This window comes from Elaeis guineensis, chromosome 5, assembly GCF_000442705.2.
Source record: "Elaeis guineensis isolate ETL-2024a chromosome 5, EG11, whole genome shotgun sequence".
Classification (NCBI taxonomy): domain Eukaryota; kingdom Viridiplantae; phylum Streptophyta; class Magnoliopsida; order Arecales; family Arecaceae; genus Elaeis; species Elaeis guineensis.
In genome coordinates, this window is record NC_025997.2 from 70,644,687 (window position 1) to 70,662,088 (window position 17,402).

Genomic DNA, 17,402 nt, shown 5'->3' on the forward strand with positions numbered 1-17,402 from the left:
GTGGTTCGAAGTCTATTTTGAGAGGGAGGTAGTCACCAGATTGTCACATTCTGACACCATCAACCGTCACACACTGCATCGTATGGGTTTTCCAAAGACTGATGGTGGTTGGTCGAAGGGTGTTGAGGAGAGAGCAGAAAAGAGAGCAGAGGAGGAGGGACCATCTTCACCTCTTCATGATCACAGGGCATCTCCTGATATTCAGTTCATATCTGATCATGAGGTTGGTCCCTCAGAGTCAGTGAGGAGGCATGTTTCTATCTCACAGTTTGGGAGCAGAGTAGATCCTTCAGAGATCAGACTTACAGATGATCAGATTGAGTTGATGTCCCAGCGAGTTGCCTCCATTTTATCCCAGTAGTTTGCCACCTTAGGTTTTACTCAGAGGACGTCATCTCAGGCTATTTCAGACCAGACCTTGATCCCTCATATCTCTACTATCTTTCAGATGCTTACAGCTCAGTTCGCACGTATTGAGGAGCTTGAGGGATATATTCTGAGACTGACAGGCAGAGTTTTAGATTTGAAGAGATAGGTATTAGTCTTAGCCCTTCTCCAGCCACAAGCGAACATCATGGAGGTCTCCGACCTATCTATAGATGTAGCTAGGCTTCGAGGTGTTTTGCAGAGTGACTTTGATTTTTTGAGAAAGGAGATCAGGGGATCCAGTGAGACTGTCTCTACTCAGATTGATACCCTGATGCAGTCCTTAACGAGAGCTTTGGAATAATTGGACACCATCAGACTTTCTCTCCTAGCACAGTCCATAGCTTCCTAAGCTCCAGGACCTTCTCGCCCTTCTGCTCGTGTCGGTACTTCTACCCATGGCTGAGGCAGACGTAGTCGAGGATGTGCCCGTGGCCTTGACCCTGAGACTCCTCATCATATCTCTGACTCTTCTGATTCTGATCCCTCTAGCCATGATATCTATTAGATCTAGCATAGTTTGTCTTTTATGTCTAGGATCTAGCTTATGGCCTTTGTATTTGTTGGCTGTTTGACCAATGGAAAGCTATATTTTGACTTGACTCTTATGTAATGTGACACTTATGTCATTTTGGATATATATATATATATATATATATATATATATATATATATATATATATATATATATATATATATATATATATATATATATGCTTTTAACTTCTATGAATGTGGTATCATTTGGATTGATTTTTAAGAATGGCATCAATTGAAATGTCTTAATTTTGTGATATGACAATACCTCATATATGTGCTATAAAATATTATGAATGGTAATATCTTTTATATGAATAAATTGAAATATCCTTTATGATTGCCATAGTAAGGGAGAGTCTTTTTCATTTTTCTTTAAAAAAAGAGGAGTAGTGATCTTAATTGATGTTGTCAAAAAGGAGGAGTAGAGAAATAAAATCAAGTAATAAGCAAATTTATCAAAAGAGAATAATCTTATAAGCTATTTTAAAACCTAATCTTCAAACTACACATGATGCATTTTATTCAAACAATTGACTATAATGGTTAAGTGATGCATCTTCATAAATTTAAAATTTTTAATCAACACTTTATATATGTTATATTTTACTTTTGCTCAAGTATTTTGTCATCATCAAAAAGGAGGAGATTGTTGCTCCTTGAATTGATTTTGATGATTACAATACATTTGAGGGGGTTACTAATGATTTTGGCTTGGAAAAAGATTTATTGTATTTCAAGGGCAAAACCATAATTTTATCAAGTTCTAATTTGAGAGCCTCAAGAGTAAGAATAGAAGATTTGTGATCTATTGGAGGTAATTTTATATTTTTTGGATGTGTATTTTAAGAGAAAATCAAGTTTTAAAAAAAAGGTCGACCCCTAGGGTCGATCTCTATCAAAAGGGCTGAATGGCACGCTATTTTTTGCTGGCACACCCAAAAGGGATGACCCTATAAGTCAATCTATGTTGCTGTGTAAGCTAAAGATATAGAACAGTGACTTTTTGTTCTGCACCACAGAGGTCGACCCTATGAGTTGACCCCTGCGACGGAAAATCTCCATAACGGTAAATTTTTCAGCTCATTTTGACCGTATTTAATGCTCATTTAATACACTCTAATGGCTCTATTTCAGCCCAAATTTGTCTCTAGCAACTATTGAAGATATAAAGGCACTTGAAGGAGGAAAAAAAGAAAAAGTTTTTAAGATTTTTCAAGCATTCATTTTAGCCTTAAGCAAAAAATCCTCTTCAAGCAAAAGAAGCTTTCATTTCAAGTTTACCAATCCCTCAAAAGCTCATTCAAGTCTTTAATAACTTTGAGAAAAATCAAAAAAGCTTCTTTCTTATTGTGTAAAGTATATTTAAGGTTTTATTTGCTCATTAAAGGAGCTAAACTTGTATCTCTTGTCATTAACTCTCTTACTCTGCTTTTGTCTTGATTTTCAATTTTGGAAGGGTTCCAAAACTTGGATAGGTTAATCCAAACCTTAAATCAGATTATATCGGATTGGCTTGTATGTAGAAAATAAATGTTCTAGCTTAGGATAGCTAGAGTCGGAGGTACCGATGTTGTATTCTTATTGAATACATTTTAGTGGATTTAAATTCCCAAGTAGGAGCTTGGAGAGTGGATGTAGGTGCAAGGTTGGTACGAAACTACTATAAATCTTGTTTGTTTGTGGTATGCATACTTGCTCTCTATCTAAATTTTTTTATTTCCTTGCATTCTTGCATCTCATTTCTACACTTAGCTTAAATCACTTGCCACACATAACTTGCTTATTATTACTTAATCCTTGTGGTTCTAAATTAACTTTAAAATTTCAAAAATCTAATTCACCCCCTTCTCTTGGATTGCATAGCTAGGCAACACATGGATAGTGAGTTAATCTAGGATTTAATCCTTCTAACTCTCCTGAGTTCCTTCTTTAGTATCTTCTACGAGAAGAAGGTGAAGAATGTCTTTACTATGGGTATCTATTATTATTACAGCAATAATGAGTATTAGAGATAAATTATAAGAGTTGTCTTGCAAGTGTGAAGCAATAGTAGGATGCAAAAGTTGCATCTACTAATAGTATGTATATAATACAAACTAGTAAATCATTGAGTGTTTCAGCTTTAAAATTTTTAGATGTGTGATATCTTATATAGGTTCCATTTATGTAAAGTGTTGCTGGACCTATAAAGCTGAAGTAAAGTGACTACTTGCCTTTTGGCACTGATAGAAAACCCATTCATACTAAGGCTATTGGAACCTATTTATTTAGAAACTAATAGACTATTGTTATATGCCTTAATTTATCAGAAATATTATTTAAATTTCTAGACTATAGTAATATGGTTTTGAAATTAATGTAAAAAGTAAAAGTTACTCTCCTTTTGATAAATTTTATGGCTATGTCTTATGTTTCTGTTACTCAATGATGTTGTTCTTCATGTTGATGAGAACAAAAAATAGATTTCTGATGGTTACATATCTCTGACATTACCAACTTGGATATTTTTGTGAGTCAAATATAAACAAATAATACAAGAAAGAGTTCTTTGTTTGTATGATTTTGAATCATATAGAACTTATAAATCTTGTCTCATGGATAAAATGACCAAGATCCCATTTATTGGACATGAAAAAAGGCATGCATGGTATTAGGCCTTATGCATATAGATGTTCGAAGATCAATAATATCTTGATCTAGAGATGGACACCACATATGAGATATGGTGTATTTCTTAATTTGCTTCATAAATCTTATTATCTCATTCTGGGGATATGCTCTAGAAATTACTGTATGTGTTTTAAATGAGATACCATCAAAATCTGTTACTAATACTCCATATGAGATATGAAAAAGACAAAAGGCATGTTGCCCAGCTTATGTGAAAAGAGTTGATGTATATAAGTTTGTGCTAAAACAGGTTTATATATGTTTATAAGTTATCCTAAAGAATAGTATGTGATACTATTTCTACCACCCTACTAGACAAAAGATATTTTGTTAGTAGGTATGCCACCTTTTAAGAAAAAAAAAATTTTTTTTTAAGGAGACAGTGGGAGGATAATTGAACTTGAGAAGTTCAGGATCAATGAACTATCATAACTTGTGGAGTGTCCACAAGTTGATCCTCGACCACATGTGCTCATTGGTGAGGCACAACCATGACATACACCTCCTCATCGAAGGTCAATCTGAGTGTGTAATGTACCACTCAAAATATGGGTTTGTCATTGTGAATGACTGTACACCATACATCATTGAGAATGATATTTTTCTTAACCTATTCGAAGATTATCATGAGTAAAGACTCTGACAGTTGGCTTAAAATCATGACATCCGAAATGAACTCTCTGTACATCAACCAAGTATGGACTATGGTTGAAGCACTTATGGGTATGGCCCAATAGGTTGCTATCAGGGATGTTAATTTGGATTTTTGATATTGCCACACACCATCTAGAGAATTTGTTTCTAGTGTGAGGGCAAATGTATTTATGGACTAAAGCAGGTATTGAGGAGTAAGTACTTCTATTTTTGATGACATAGTCAAAATATTTGACTTTATCAAAATATGGATGAATCGTGTATATGCAGAAGATAAGTGGGAGTCCCACTAACTTCTTGGTAAATGTATGTGGAAGACATACGGTATATTGGGAAGGTAGTCCCGATATTGCACTCAGTCAATGACATGATTATCATAAAAGTTTTCATGAAAAGACTTGGGTGTAGCATCCAATATACTAGGCATCTATAGGGATAGATATAAGTGGATGTTGGGCTGGTCCCAGTCTAAGTACATAAATTTTATGTTGAATCGGTTCGACATGAATGGGTGTAAAAGAGTTTACTTATCCATATATTCAGTGTACTAAGCTTGATGTGGCTTATGCCTTATGCATAAATCATTATTTTCAGGCAAATCCATGATAGGATTTTTTGAAAACTATGAAAAGCTTTCTCTAAGTACTTGAGAAGTACTAGAGGAGTAATAAATTAAAAAAGTTCTAAACAGCAAACTGTGTTAGACTCAGTTAATTGCTATGTGTAAAAGATTGCTAAGAAAAGTCGCCTGATGAAAGCATTCATCACTGAGTTGGGTGTCGTCTCACAAGGTACCCACACACATCCTATGGCGCTTTCACCTCATTTATGATTAGATCATAAAATGAGTTCATACTGAGAATAGTATAATAGGATCAGTTCACTAAGCCTTAACACAGCAGTAGTATGTTCACCACCTTGATTGCATGGGCATCAGCTATGGGGTGATTGGCTTTAGTGCAAGTGAAAGATTGAAAGAATAGTTGTTGGAACCAAATCTAGGGTTTCAGGATTAGATCTTGAAATTTTTTCAAGATCAGGCAGCAGAAGATTAAAATAAATCAAAATTTATTTTTTAAAATCAGAGAATTCTTAGATTTAAGATCCTATTACATGATTATTACATAGCATTAAATCAGAAATTAAAATATATAGAGCACGAGCTACATGTTGATCATATCAACATGTTTCTATACTACATCTAATGTATGTATTAAACAATAGATCAGATCTATTACTTTGTAAGTTAGACGTTCTAACCTTGATGATCCGAGCTTGAGGATGATGTTGCAAATCACACACATATCCGATCTCTAGGAGTCATCCACACGAGCCCACGAATCTCGACCAGAAGTCCTACTTCAGGAAATCAGCACAGTATGCTAGTACTGCGCTGATCCTTCTTCGATGGTTGATCAGGTGCCTCCTTCTTCTTTATTTGGGCTCTTCCAAAGATGAGAAGTAGGAGGAAGAGTTTTAGATCTGAGATGCTCTCAGAAAAACTCAAGATAAAGGAAGAGAACAGATGAAACTAACAACCCTAGAAGAAGACCCTCTTCTTCTTCTCTTTACTCTCTTCTAGACACCCTATCTTGTGTCTATTATATCTCCACAATCCAAAGGTATTTCTCTTTGATTTTTGGACACCCCAAACTCAAGTCTCTATAATATACAAAAATTTTATGAAGAAACTCATTTTATAGAGAGAGATATGATAGAGTCCTTGTCTAGGTCAAATTTCTAGTCAAAGCTTATCCAAACATGGCAAGATAAGGGGCGCTCAACTCTTGGGTGCCTCCTCCTTATTTTCATGTATGGACCATTAGAAAAGGGTACACAATGTGCCCCTAAAAGCCAAAAAAAAATTAGAAAAAATCTGGGTAAATTCGATGCAAAAAAGAAAGAGTTTTGGATTTTTAAAACTATATCTCATAGAATTTGAAATCCAAATTTATTCCTACTTTGATTTGATCCACAACCACTTTCTATGTATGAAAAAAGAGAGAAAACCTTTTAGACATAGAAAAGACCTGGGAGAGGGCTTTTGTCACACAAAATAAGCGAAGATTGGCATGGAATAAGAGAGAGGGCGTGGGGGGGCTTATGTGGCGCAAGGTGGAATCCTAGTCTTACTAGGATTCTATCTTATGACTTGTTTTAAATTGATTTTTCAAACTAAATCAAACCAAAATTAGATCAACTCAATTAAAATAGGTCTTAATCTAATTAGAAACTTAATTTAATCAGATAAAATTAGATTTAAATTAGATTTAATTTTTTAATCAAATTAGAAATTAGGTTGACCCAAGTCCTAATTGAACTAAGACTAGTTTTTCCTTGCACTTGGCTTATCTAATAAACCAACTGAACTTGATCCAATCAAGCTTAAACTAAATCTAATTAAATCATATTCAACTAGACTTAATCTCAGCCCATTGGCTTAATCAAATTAAGCTAATTAGCAATCAAAGTGCTAATCGATCCTCCTGCAACACTTGCACTAGGTTAAATGTCAATCGTATTGATCATTTAACCTAGAACAATTCTTAATCATTGATCAACCATCCGATCGAATCATAAACTCTAATGTGTGTGACCTCATAGGTCCGAACCTAAATCGGTAGCTCAAAAATAAATTTCTGTACGAATCGAAGTGACCATCTAGCAATGGTACCCGATGATCGGATAGGTCAAATGTGTAGAACAACATCCTTAGAACCAATGTGGATATAGTTTCCAAATAATTCATCCCCTTGACCAAAATGATCATAGGATACCTCAGAGTTCAACTGTCAACTCTGATCAGGTTGTCCACATTGTATTTCAAAATATCAAATCCATCTGATGGATTATCCTGACCAAGATTTTGCTAAATTGAAATATAGTGACTCATTCTTCTCCAACTCTTGGAGTGGTCAATCCCATCTCGATCACACTTTGACTTTGCAAGTACTTGACTATGCCTAGAAGCCTTCCGTCACTGAATTAAAAATTTAGTTAGTCCAGTACCAAAGCATAATGAGTTGCTTGCAAGTCACTGAGGTGATCTCAGGTCTAAGAGACACTTATACCTATAACCCATCAGAGGCATTCTCGACAGCAGAATGCTCTGGAGTTGGTCACGTTCCATGATGATGTACTCTTACATCTCACCTGTATGCCATACCAGTGTCTCCACACTCCTTGGTTAAGAGGACAACCAACCCATATGGCCTACAGCGACCGATGCTCGATAGAAGCTGTCATCCTTATTAACAGTCTATCATTTAGTCATGAACAGTTTTAAAGACTAATCGATAAATTCTCTCTTTATCGAATCTAAATAGTCCTAAGGACTTCATCATAACAATGGAGTTCATTAGAAGATGAAAGCTTATGATGAAAATACCAAATATATTTTATTTATTAACAAATCAATTACCATACAAGATTGCTTAACCATCAACAGGCTGACGATTGGTTTTTGAGACATATTTCTCAATAACTCCTACTTGTCCTAAAGCTACTTGGCACAGTATCTAATACCCATCTTCGACTTGTGGTTGTCGAACTCTTTTATCTCCAGGACTTTAGTAAAGGGGTCGGCCAGATTCTCTTTTTCGTCGATCTTCTGAAGGTCGATGTCATCTCGATCCACGATCTTCCGGACCAGGTGGAAGCGATGCAAAATATGCTTCGTCCGCTGGTGTGCTTTGTGTTCCTTCGCCTGAGCTATGGCACCAGTGCTGTCGCAATAGAGCAGGACCGAACCATTGAGGGAGGGTGCTACTCCAAGCTCGGTGATGAATTTTTTCAGCCACATAGCTTTCTTCGCGACATCTGATGCTGCGATGTACTCTGCCTCACAAACAGAGTCTGCCACAGTATGCTGCTTGAAACTCTTCCAGCAGATGGCTCCATCATTCAGAATAAAGATATAACCCGATACGCTTCTGCTGTCATCATGGTCAGATTAAAAGCTGGAGTTTGTGAACCCCACAAGTTTCAGATCTGACTCGTCATAAACCAACCATTGGTCCTTAATATTTCTCAAATACTTAAAGATGGCTTTAACCACTTTCTAGTGATTTTCTCCAGGATCAGATTGGTATCTACTCACTACTCCTAGTGAGTATGCCACATCTGGTCTTGTACATATCATGGCGTACATGATAGATCCCATGGTCGAAGCATATGAAACTCTACTCATATGCTGTCTCTCTTCAGGAGTTGTCAGACAATCCTTCTTAGAGAGAAAAATTTCATGGCCTATCGGTAGATAGCCCTTCTTGAAATTCTCCATGCTGAACTTCTTCAGCACAGTGTCTATGTACGTGGATTGGGATAACCCAAGCATCTTTTTAGATCTATCCCTATAGATCTTCATCCCTAGGATGTAGGATGTTTCACCCAGTCCTTCATGGAGAACTGTAATGACAACCAAATTTTTATTTCCTATAGTGCGGGGATGTCATTCCCGATTAAGAGAATGTCATCCACGTACAAGATAAAAAATACCACAACTTGACCATTTGCTCATTTACAGATGCATGGCTCTTCTCCGTTCTTAATGAAGCCATATATTTTGATCACCTTATCAAAATGCATGTTTCAACTTTGAGAAGCTTGCTTCAATCCATAAATGGATCTCTAAAGCTTGCACACTTTGGACTCATCTGTGGATGTAAATCCCTCAGGTTGTATTATATACATCTCTTCGATCAGCTCTCCATTCAGGAAAGCTGTCTTTACATCCATTTGCCAGATCTCATAATCCAGATGGGCAGCTATTGCAAGCATTATCCAAATTGATTTGAGCATTACTATAGGGAAAAACGTCTCATCATAGTCAATACCATAATGTTGACCATACCCCTTGGCAACCAGATGAGATTTATAGGTCTCCACCTTTCCGTCTATGCCCCTTTTCCTTTTGAACACCCATTTACACCCAATGGGTTTAACTCCTTCAGGTGGGTCAACCAATGTCCATACATCGTTGACCTTCATGGACTCCATTTTGGATTTCATGGCTTCAAGCCATTTCTCGAAATCAGATCTCTGCATTGCATCCATATAGGTGATCGGATCCTCATCGTTCTCATCAAGTTCGATGGGATCACTGTCTCGGATGAAGAAATCATAGTATCTATCCGGTTAATGCGGTACTCTATCGGATCGTCTTAATGGTATAGGTACATTGGGCTCCAGATCTGATCTAATCAAATTCGACTCAGGTTCAGCTATTGGTGTCAGTCCTTCTACCTGTTGAACTTCATCAAGTTCAACCTTAGAGGTAACGGTTCCTTCACCAAGGAACTCTTTTTCTAAAAAGATTGCCTTAAGACTGACGAACACCTTTTGTTCATCAGCATGGTAGAAAAAATATCCTTTGGTCTCTTTGGGGTACCCTATGAATGTGCATTTGTCAGACCTAGGTCCAAGTTTGTCTGTGACTAATCATTTGACATAGGTCGGGCACACCAAGACCCTAAGGTGTGAAAGTGCTAGCTTACACCCTATCCATATCTCATATGGAGTCAAACTTACTTGGAACCCTATTTAACAGATAATAGACAGATTCAAGTGCATATCCCCAGAAGGATATCGGCAAGCTGGCAAAACCTATCATGGATCGGACCATGTCTAACAGAGTCCAATTTCTCCTTTCAGACACACCATTATGCTGTGGTGTTCCTGGAGGAGTCTATTGAGAAAGAATCCCATTCTCTCCTAAATATGTGAGAAACTCACTAGAAAGATATTTTCCTCCTCGATCAGATCAAAGAATTTTAATACTTTTTTCAGTTTGTTTTTCTACTTCACTTCGTAATCGTTTGAACATTTCAAATGAATCTGACTTATATTTCATTAGATAGACATATCCATATCTAGATAGATCATCCATGACAATTATGAAGTAGAAATATTCACCTCTAGCACTTGTGCTCATGGGCCCGCATACATCAGTATGTACTAGGCCCAAGAGTTCAGTAGCTCTCTCACTTTTTTCAGTAAAAGGTGATTTGGTCATTTTACCAAGAAGACAAGACTCACAGGTTGGAAGTGATTTACAATCACTGACTTCAAAAATTTCCTCTTGAGTCAACCTGTTTATTCTATTCTTGTTTATATGACTTAGCCTACAGTGCCATAAGTAGATATCTGACACACTATCTAATCTAGGGTACTTGCCAGTTGAATAGACTATATTAACAGGTTGTGATAATATATACACACCATTGTTCAAATGTCCACAAAAAATAGTAACACCATTCATAATGATATTACAAACTTGTTTCTTTATTGAAATTTCATAATCATTTTTGGCCAGAAGGCCTACATAAATGATATTTAAAAAGAAACTGGGACAGAAATGACAATCATTAAAAACAATGATATGGGATTCAAATACAAATTTCAAGATTCCTAATGCTAGAACTGGAACTAGTCTTCCATCTCTAACGTTCAGGAACCTCTCGCCTTGCTCGAAGCTCCTACTAACCGCAACCCCTGCAATGAATTGCAAATATGGTAAGGGCTATCAGTATCTAATACCCAGTCAGTTATATCACAAATAGAAAAATTGTAAGGAGTTATCATATAAATACCTTGCCCAGTAACAACTTGCTGCTTTCTCTGCCTGTTCGGGTCTAAGGAGGTAATGTACTGGGGACAGTTCCTCTTCCAGTACCCGCGCTTCTTGCAAAAGAAGCATTCCGCTTGACTCTTATCGAGGTTGATCTTTTTTGTCTGGCCCTGCACTGATGTCCCAGCATGAACTTGCACCTTTTTCACTCTCTCTTCTTGTTCTTCTTCCCTTTCTTAAAGGGTCGAGAACCAGAAGACGAACCTTCCACAAAATTCACCAACTCCTTGTGGAGTTGGTGATCCTTCTCAAAGTTCTGAAGTAACCCCAGTAACCCATGGTAGTTCACTTCAGGCTTTGTCATTCTATAATAAATGAGGAATGGGAGATAAGACTTGGGCAGTGAATTTAGTATTGCATCCTTCCCAAGCTGCTCATGCAAGAGAAAGCCGAGCTTGCTCAATCGTTCCATCAGCTCGATCATGTACAATACATGATCAGTGATAGAGGCACCATCCCATATTTTGGCATTGAAGATGGCACAACTAGTCTTGTCCCTCTTCATGTCATCGGGTGTGCCAAAGGCATCCTCCAACACTTGAAACATGTCCTTTCACTGAGCCATCTCGAATCTATGATTAAATTCGTCGCTCATGGCAGCCAGCATGATACAGCGTATTATGGTCCGATCACTGAGCCACTTCTGGTAAGTGTCTCTGACTGCTCCATGTGCATTGACAGCTGGCTCCTCAGGTGCAGGATCCATTATCACATATAAGATCCGTTCATGCTCCAGAACTATCTTCAACTTTCGGTACCAGCTATCGAGTTGGTTCCCACCAACTTATCATTGTCCAACAATGATCGGAGCGATAGGGAAGAGGCCATATCTACATAAAAGAAAATCATAACTAAATTAGTAATTGATTCATTAAACCTAAAGATTTAGACTTTAATGAAAAAGTTTCTCTCACTATTTTATTCGAATTGATAGCCTCTACCTTCAATTCAAGAAATTATCCTAATTTTTTAGTGGATACTAAAATCCACTTAGACTGCACACAAGCCCAACTTTGGTTGGCCAACCCATGCACATCTAAGGGTAGGTTCATAACCAATTATTTCTCTAAATAATTTTTAGTAATTTTAATTTGCCCCAGAAACCTAATCAGTAGGCTTTGGCCTCCACTATAAGGATCCGGTTAGGTCTAACCATTAACATGACCATACTTGGTGCATTTAACCAACGAATGATTAAGCCCAACTTTGGTTGGCTCACCTAACCACCATTAGAGAGACACTTTCAAGTCATCATATGATGAGTGATAATTCCATTAGTCAACAAGCACCAGGCCTTTGGGTCTGCAATGATTATTGAGTTAATAAACTCATTATCAAACACCTTAATGGGAGGCTATGACTCAGTTATCTCCATAACTTTATCATTTTAAGGACCTAATAATTTTAGAAGATTTAAATGATTTAGAGGATGAGGTCAGATGAACCAACCTATCATGATCCTCCCACTGGCTTCACCAAGTCAGCTTAAGGGAGACCATTAAAAGGGATGGTCTAGGAGCACCTAAATCAGTCACACTGATTTACCTAGCTAACATGGATCAGCTCGAATAGTCAAGTGATCCGATCAAAATATAATTTTACTAAGAGGCCAGGTAAGTTCGATCAGTGGGAGGGTCGACCAAAGCTTGCCTTAGACACCATCAAAAATGGTCAGGTAAGCGGGCTCCCAATTAAAAACCACCGATCTGATTTACCTTAGACACCAATTGATTTAATTAGTTTCAATTAGATCAACCTAACAGTTCATGCTAGACAGCTTAGCCAAGAATCAAGTCCATTTGATTCTCGTTAAAGACATGGACTTGATCAACTACAACTATTATAATTGATCTAGAGATCCTTGACCTAATCTAAGATAATAATTGATTAGATTTAGTCAATTCTCTAATTAAGTCCATCTTTAATCTAACCATAGGTCCAACCTAATTAATGGATCTAATTCTCACTAACCCATTAACCCAATGTGTTATGGTTTGTGTCTTAGGTTCTTCAATTTACAATCCTAGAACCTAATCAAACAACTTCTTAATTCTTAATAAGTTTTGGGCGAGGGTTGGGTTCGGCTTTTCAAAAATAATTTTCATATTTATAAAATAATTTTATAATATGGTTCTACCAACTATATTGCATGTTTGATTTATAATCAAGATGTAAATAAAATAAACATGAAATTACTTTAGATCTAATCTAAATAGGTTCATATAATTGAAATAATTTCAACTTTAAACAATTTCTTTGCACAAAAATTATTAACAAAGAGATTTTATTTTAGATTTAAATATCTTTTAAATCTAATAAATTATAAATTTAATCTAGATCATATCTAACAAATTTATGATTAAAGATAGATCTACACGAATTAGGACAACCTTTGCACTGTAAGAGGTAAAACTTACAGCAGGACAACCTTGCAGTTCGTGATTGATCTAAAATTTTAATTTTAAATTTAATAATCAGATTATAAATTATATTTAATCTAAAAAAATAATCTAAGCATGTATAAATAATCATGTAATAAATAACCTGATTCTGATACCAATTATTAGAACCAGATCTAGGATTTCAGGATTAGATCTTGAAACTTTTTCAAGATCAGGCAGCGAAAGACTAAAATAAATTAAAATTTATTTTTTAAAATTAGAAAATCTCTAGATCTAAGATCCTATTATATAATTATTATATAGTATTAAATCAAAAATTAAAATACATAGAGCATGAGCTACATGTTGATCATATCAATATGTTTCTATACTACATCTAATGTATTTATTAAACAATAGATCAAATCTATTACCTTGCAAGTTAGACGTCTTGCTGATCCGGGCTTGAGGATGATGTTGCAAAATGCACATGCATCTGGTCTCTAGGAGTCATCCACACAAGCCCACGAATCTCAACCAGAAGTCCTACTTCAGGAAATCAGCACAGTATGCTAGTACTGCGCTGATCCTTCTTCGATGGTTTATTAGGTGCCTCCTTCTTGATTTAGACTCTTCCAAAAATGAAAAATAGGAGGAAAAGTTTTAGATCTGAGATGCTCTCAGAAAAACTCAAGATGGAGGAAGGAAACAGATGAAACTAACAACCCTAGAAGAAGACCCTCTTCTTCTTCTCTTTATTCTCTCCTAGACATTCTATCTTGTGTCTATTATATCTCTACAACCCAAAGGTATTTCTCTTTGATTTTTGGATGCCCCAAAGGACACTCAAATCTCTATAATCTACAAAACTTTTATAAAGAAACTCATTTTGTAGAGAGAGATATGATAGAGTCCTTATCTAGGTCAAATATCTAGTCAAGGCTTATCCAAACATGGCAAGATAAGGGGCACCCAACTCTTGAATGCCTCCTCCTTATTTTCATGCATGGACTACCAGCAAAGGATGCACAATATGTGCCCTAAAAGCCACAAAAATCTCAAAAAAAATTAGGATAAATTCGATGCAAAAAGGAAAGAGTTTTGGATTTCTAAAACTCTATCTCATAGAATTTGAAATCCAAACTTATTCCTACTTTGATTTGATCCACAATCACTTTCCATGTATGAAAGAAGAGTGTAAATCTTTTGGATGTAGGAAAGATCTGGGAGGGGGCTTTTGTCGTACAAAATAAGAGCGGATTGGCATGGAATAAGAGAGAGAGCGTGGGGGGGCTTATGCGGTGCAAAGTGGAATCCTAGTCTTACTAGGATTCTATCTTATGACTTGTTTCAATTTGGTTTCTCAAACCAAATCAAACCAAAATTAGATTAATATAATTAAAATAGATCTTAACCCAATTAAAAATTTAATTTAATAAAATTAAATTAAATTTAAATCTGATTTAATTTTTTAATCAAATTAGAAATTAGGTTGACCCAAGTCCTAATTGAACTAGGACTAGTTTTTTCTTGCACTTGGCTTATCCAATAAAATAATTGGATTTGATCCAATCAAGCCCAAACCAAATCTAATTAAATAATATTCAATTAAACTTAATCTCAGCCCATTGAATTAATCAAATTAAGCCAATTAGCAATCGAATTGCTAATCGATTCTCCTGCAACACTTGCACTAGGTTAAATGTCAATTGTATTGATCATTTAACCTAGAATGCTTCTTAATCGTTGATCAACCATCCGATCAGATCATGAACTCTAATGTGTGTGACCTCATAGGTCCGAACCTAAGTCTATAGTATAGGAATAAATTTTTATATCAATCGAAGTGACCATCTAGCAATGGTACCCGACGATCGGATAGGTCAAATGTGTAGAACAATATCCTTAGAACCCATGAGGATATAGTTTCCATATAATTCATCCCCTTGACCAAAATAATCATAGGTCACCTCAGAATTCAACTGTCAACTCTGATCAGGTTGTCCACATTATATTTCAAAATATCAAATCTATCTGATGGATTACCCTGGCCAAAGTTTTGCTAAATTGAAATACAGTGACTCATTCTTCTCCAACTCTTGGAGTGGTCAATCCCATCTCGATCACACTCTGACTTCGTAAGTACTTGACTATGCACAGAAATCTTCCATCACTGAATTAAAAATTTAGTTAGTCCAGTGCTAAAGCACAGTGAGTTGCTTGCAAGTCACTGAGATGATCTCAGGTCTAAGGGACACTTATACCTATATCCCATCAGAGACAGTCTCGACAGCAGAATACTTTGGAGTTGGTCATGTTCAATGATGATGTACTTTTACATCTCATATGTATGCCATACTAGTGTCTCCACACTCTTTGGTTAAGAGGACAACCAATCCATATGGCCTACAGTGATCTATGCTCGATAGAAGCTGTCGTCCTTATTAACAGCTTATCATTTGATCGTGAACAATTTTAAGGACTAATCGATAAATCCTTTCTTTATCGAATTTAAATAGTCCTAAGGACTTCATCATAACAACGGAGTTCATTAAAAGATGAAAGCTTATGATGAAAATATCAAATATATTTTATTTATTAACAAATCAATTACCATACAAGATTGCTCAACCGTCAACAGGTTGACGATTGGTTTTTAGGACATATTTTCCAACAATAGTACCCTATAAGCCAATCACATGGTGATGCGAAGGGACTTTTCTATGATATCTTCCTACTCAGTTGAATGACATTAGTTATTTTATTTATGAGGTATTATATTTTATCATTTGCTGCATCATATTTTTATGATTATGACAAACTTCATAGATTAGGACAATGATTTTAGGATCATGATGAGATCATGTCAGTGTGATCTAGAATCTTGATGGTCCCAATCTAAAATATTTCTAGTCATTGGATCATCGAGTTGGAGATCGATGATATCGATAAGACTGGTACATTCTATGTATGCTCGATGTAGAGGGTGGTTGATCTCACAATCAGTTGTGTGGTGAGACTAATACAAGGATGTAGGTGCTCATTAGAGAATAAGTTCACTGAACTGACCCATAGAAAGAACATCTGATAGAGCCTTATAGCATGTCGATAGATGGTTCTCCAGTGGGAGTGGTGCAAGTGATCCTCTGACCTGAGATCACCATGGTACCTTATGTACGTGGATCCTTACTTTTGATTTATTCACTAGCATGCTACTTTGAGATGTGTATGGGATATTTTGGGTATAGTGTAGTGTGCATAGAGGTTATGAGTGGTCAATAAAGAATCGGGTCACTCTTTGTAGGAGGAGAGAACATCCTATATGATCTCATAAGATGATGACTCTAAGAGTCTCTAGCCAAAGCAGGGATGAACAGTAGAAAAGTTTCTACTGATTTATCAATCGAGTCATCATCATCAGATCGAGATACATATTGATAAGTATTTTGACTTGACATGATATCCATGCCCATGGCCTTTTCAAGATATTGTATGATCGAAGGATTGAATTGCATTGTAACTCACCACGGAAGGATAATTTTGATATTTTTATCAAATTTTAAATCTTTTGAGTAGTCATGACATGTTGCTTAGATGTGAATTTTGACTTGTAGACTCACCAAAATTAAAAGAGTTTAATTTGAGAATCAATTAGGAAGAGTCCTAGTTGATTGGGACTCTTGAGCTGACCTAACTAATCAGATTAGGATTATGTTGAGAGTCTGGATGCACTGCTGGCAAGATTTAGAACCCAATGAGTCACACACAATCAAAAAATTTGGTCTTGGTCCAATCTATTTGGATTTATTATAAATTCAATGGGTTAATTAAATTGCTAGCACATGAATTAGTCCAAGTTCCCAATTTGGTTCAATGCAAAGGTGTTGTGCTAAACCCAGCTTGTTGCCTTAACCTAATGAGATTGGGTTCAATCCTTTAAGTCATGAGATGGCTTAACCTTTTATTTGAAGTGTTTCAGCTCATCTTAGACTTCTCCATGCCAAACCACATGCTAGGAAATAAATGCCGCCCATTTATTTTGTGCATTAAGAGAGAGTCCTTCTCTTCCACTCCTCTTAAATTCCTTCCTTAATCCACGCATT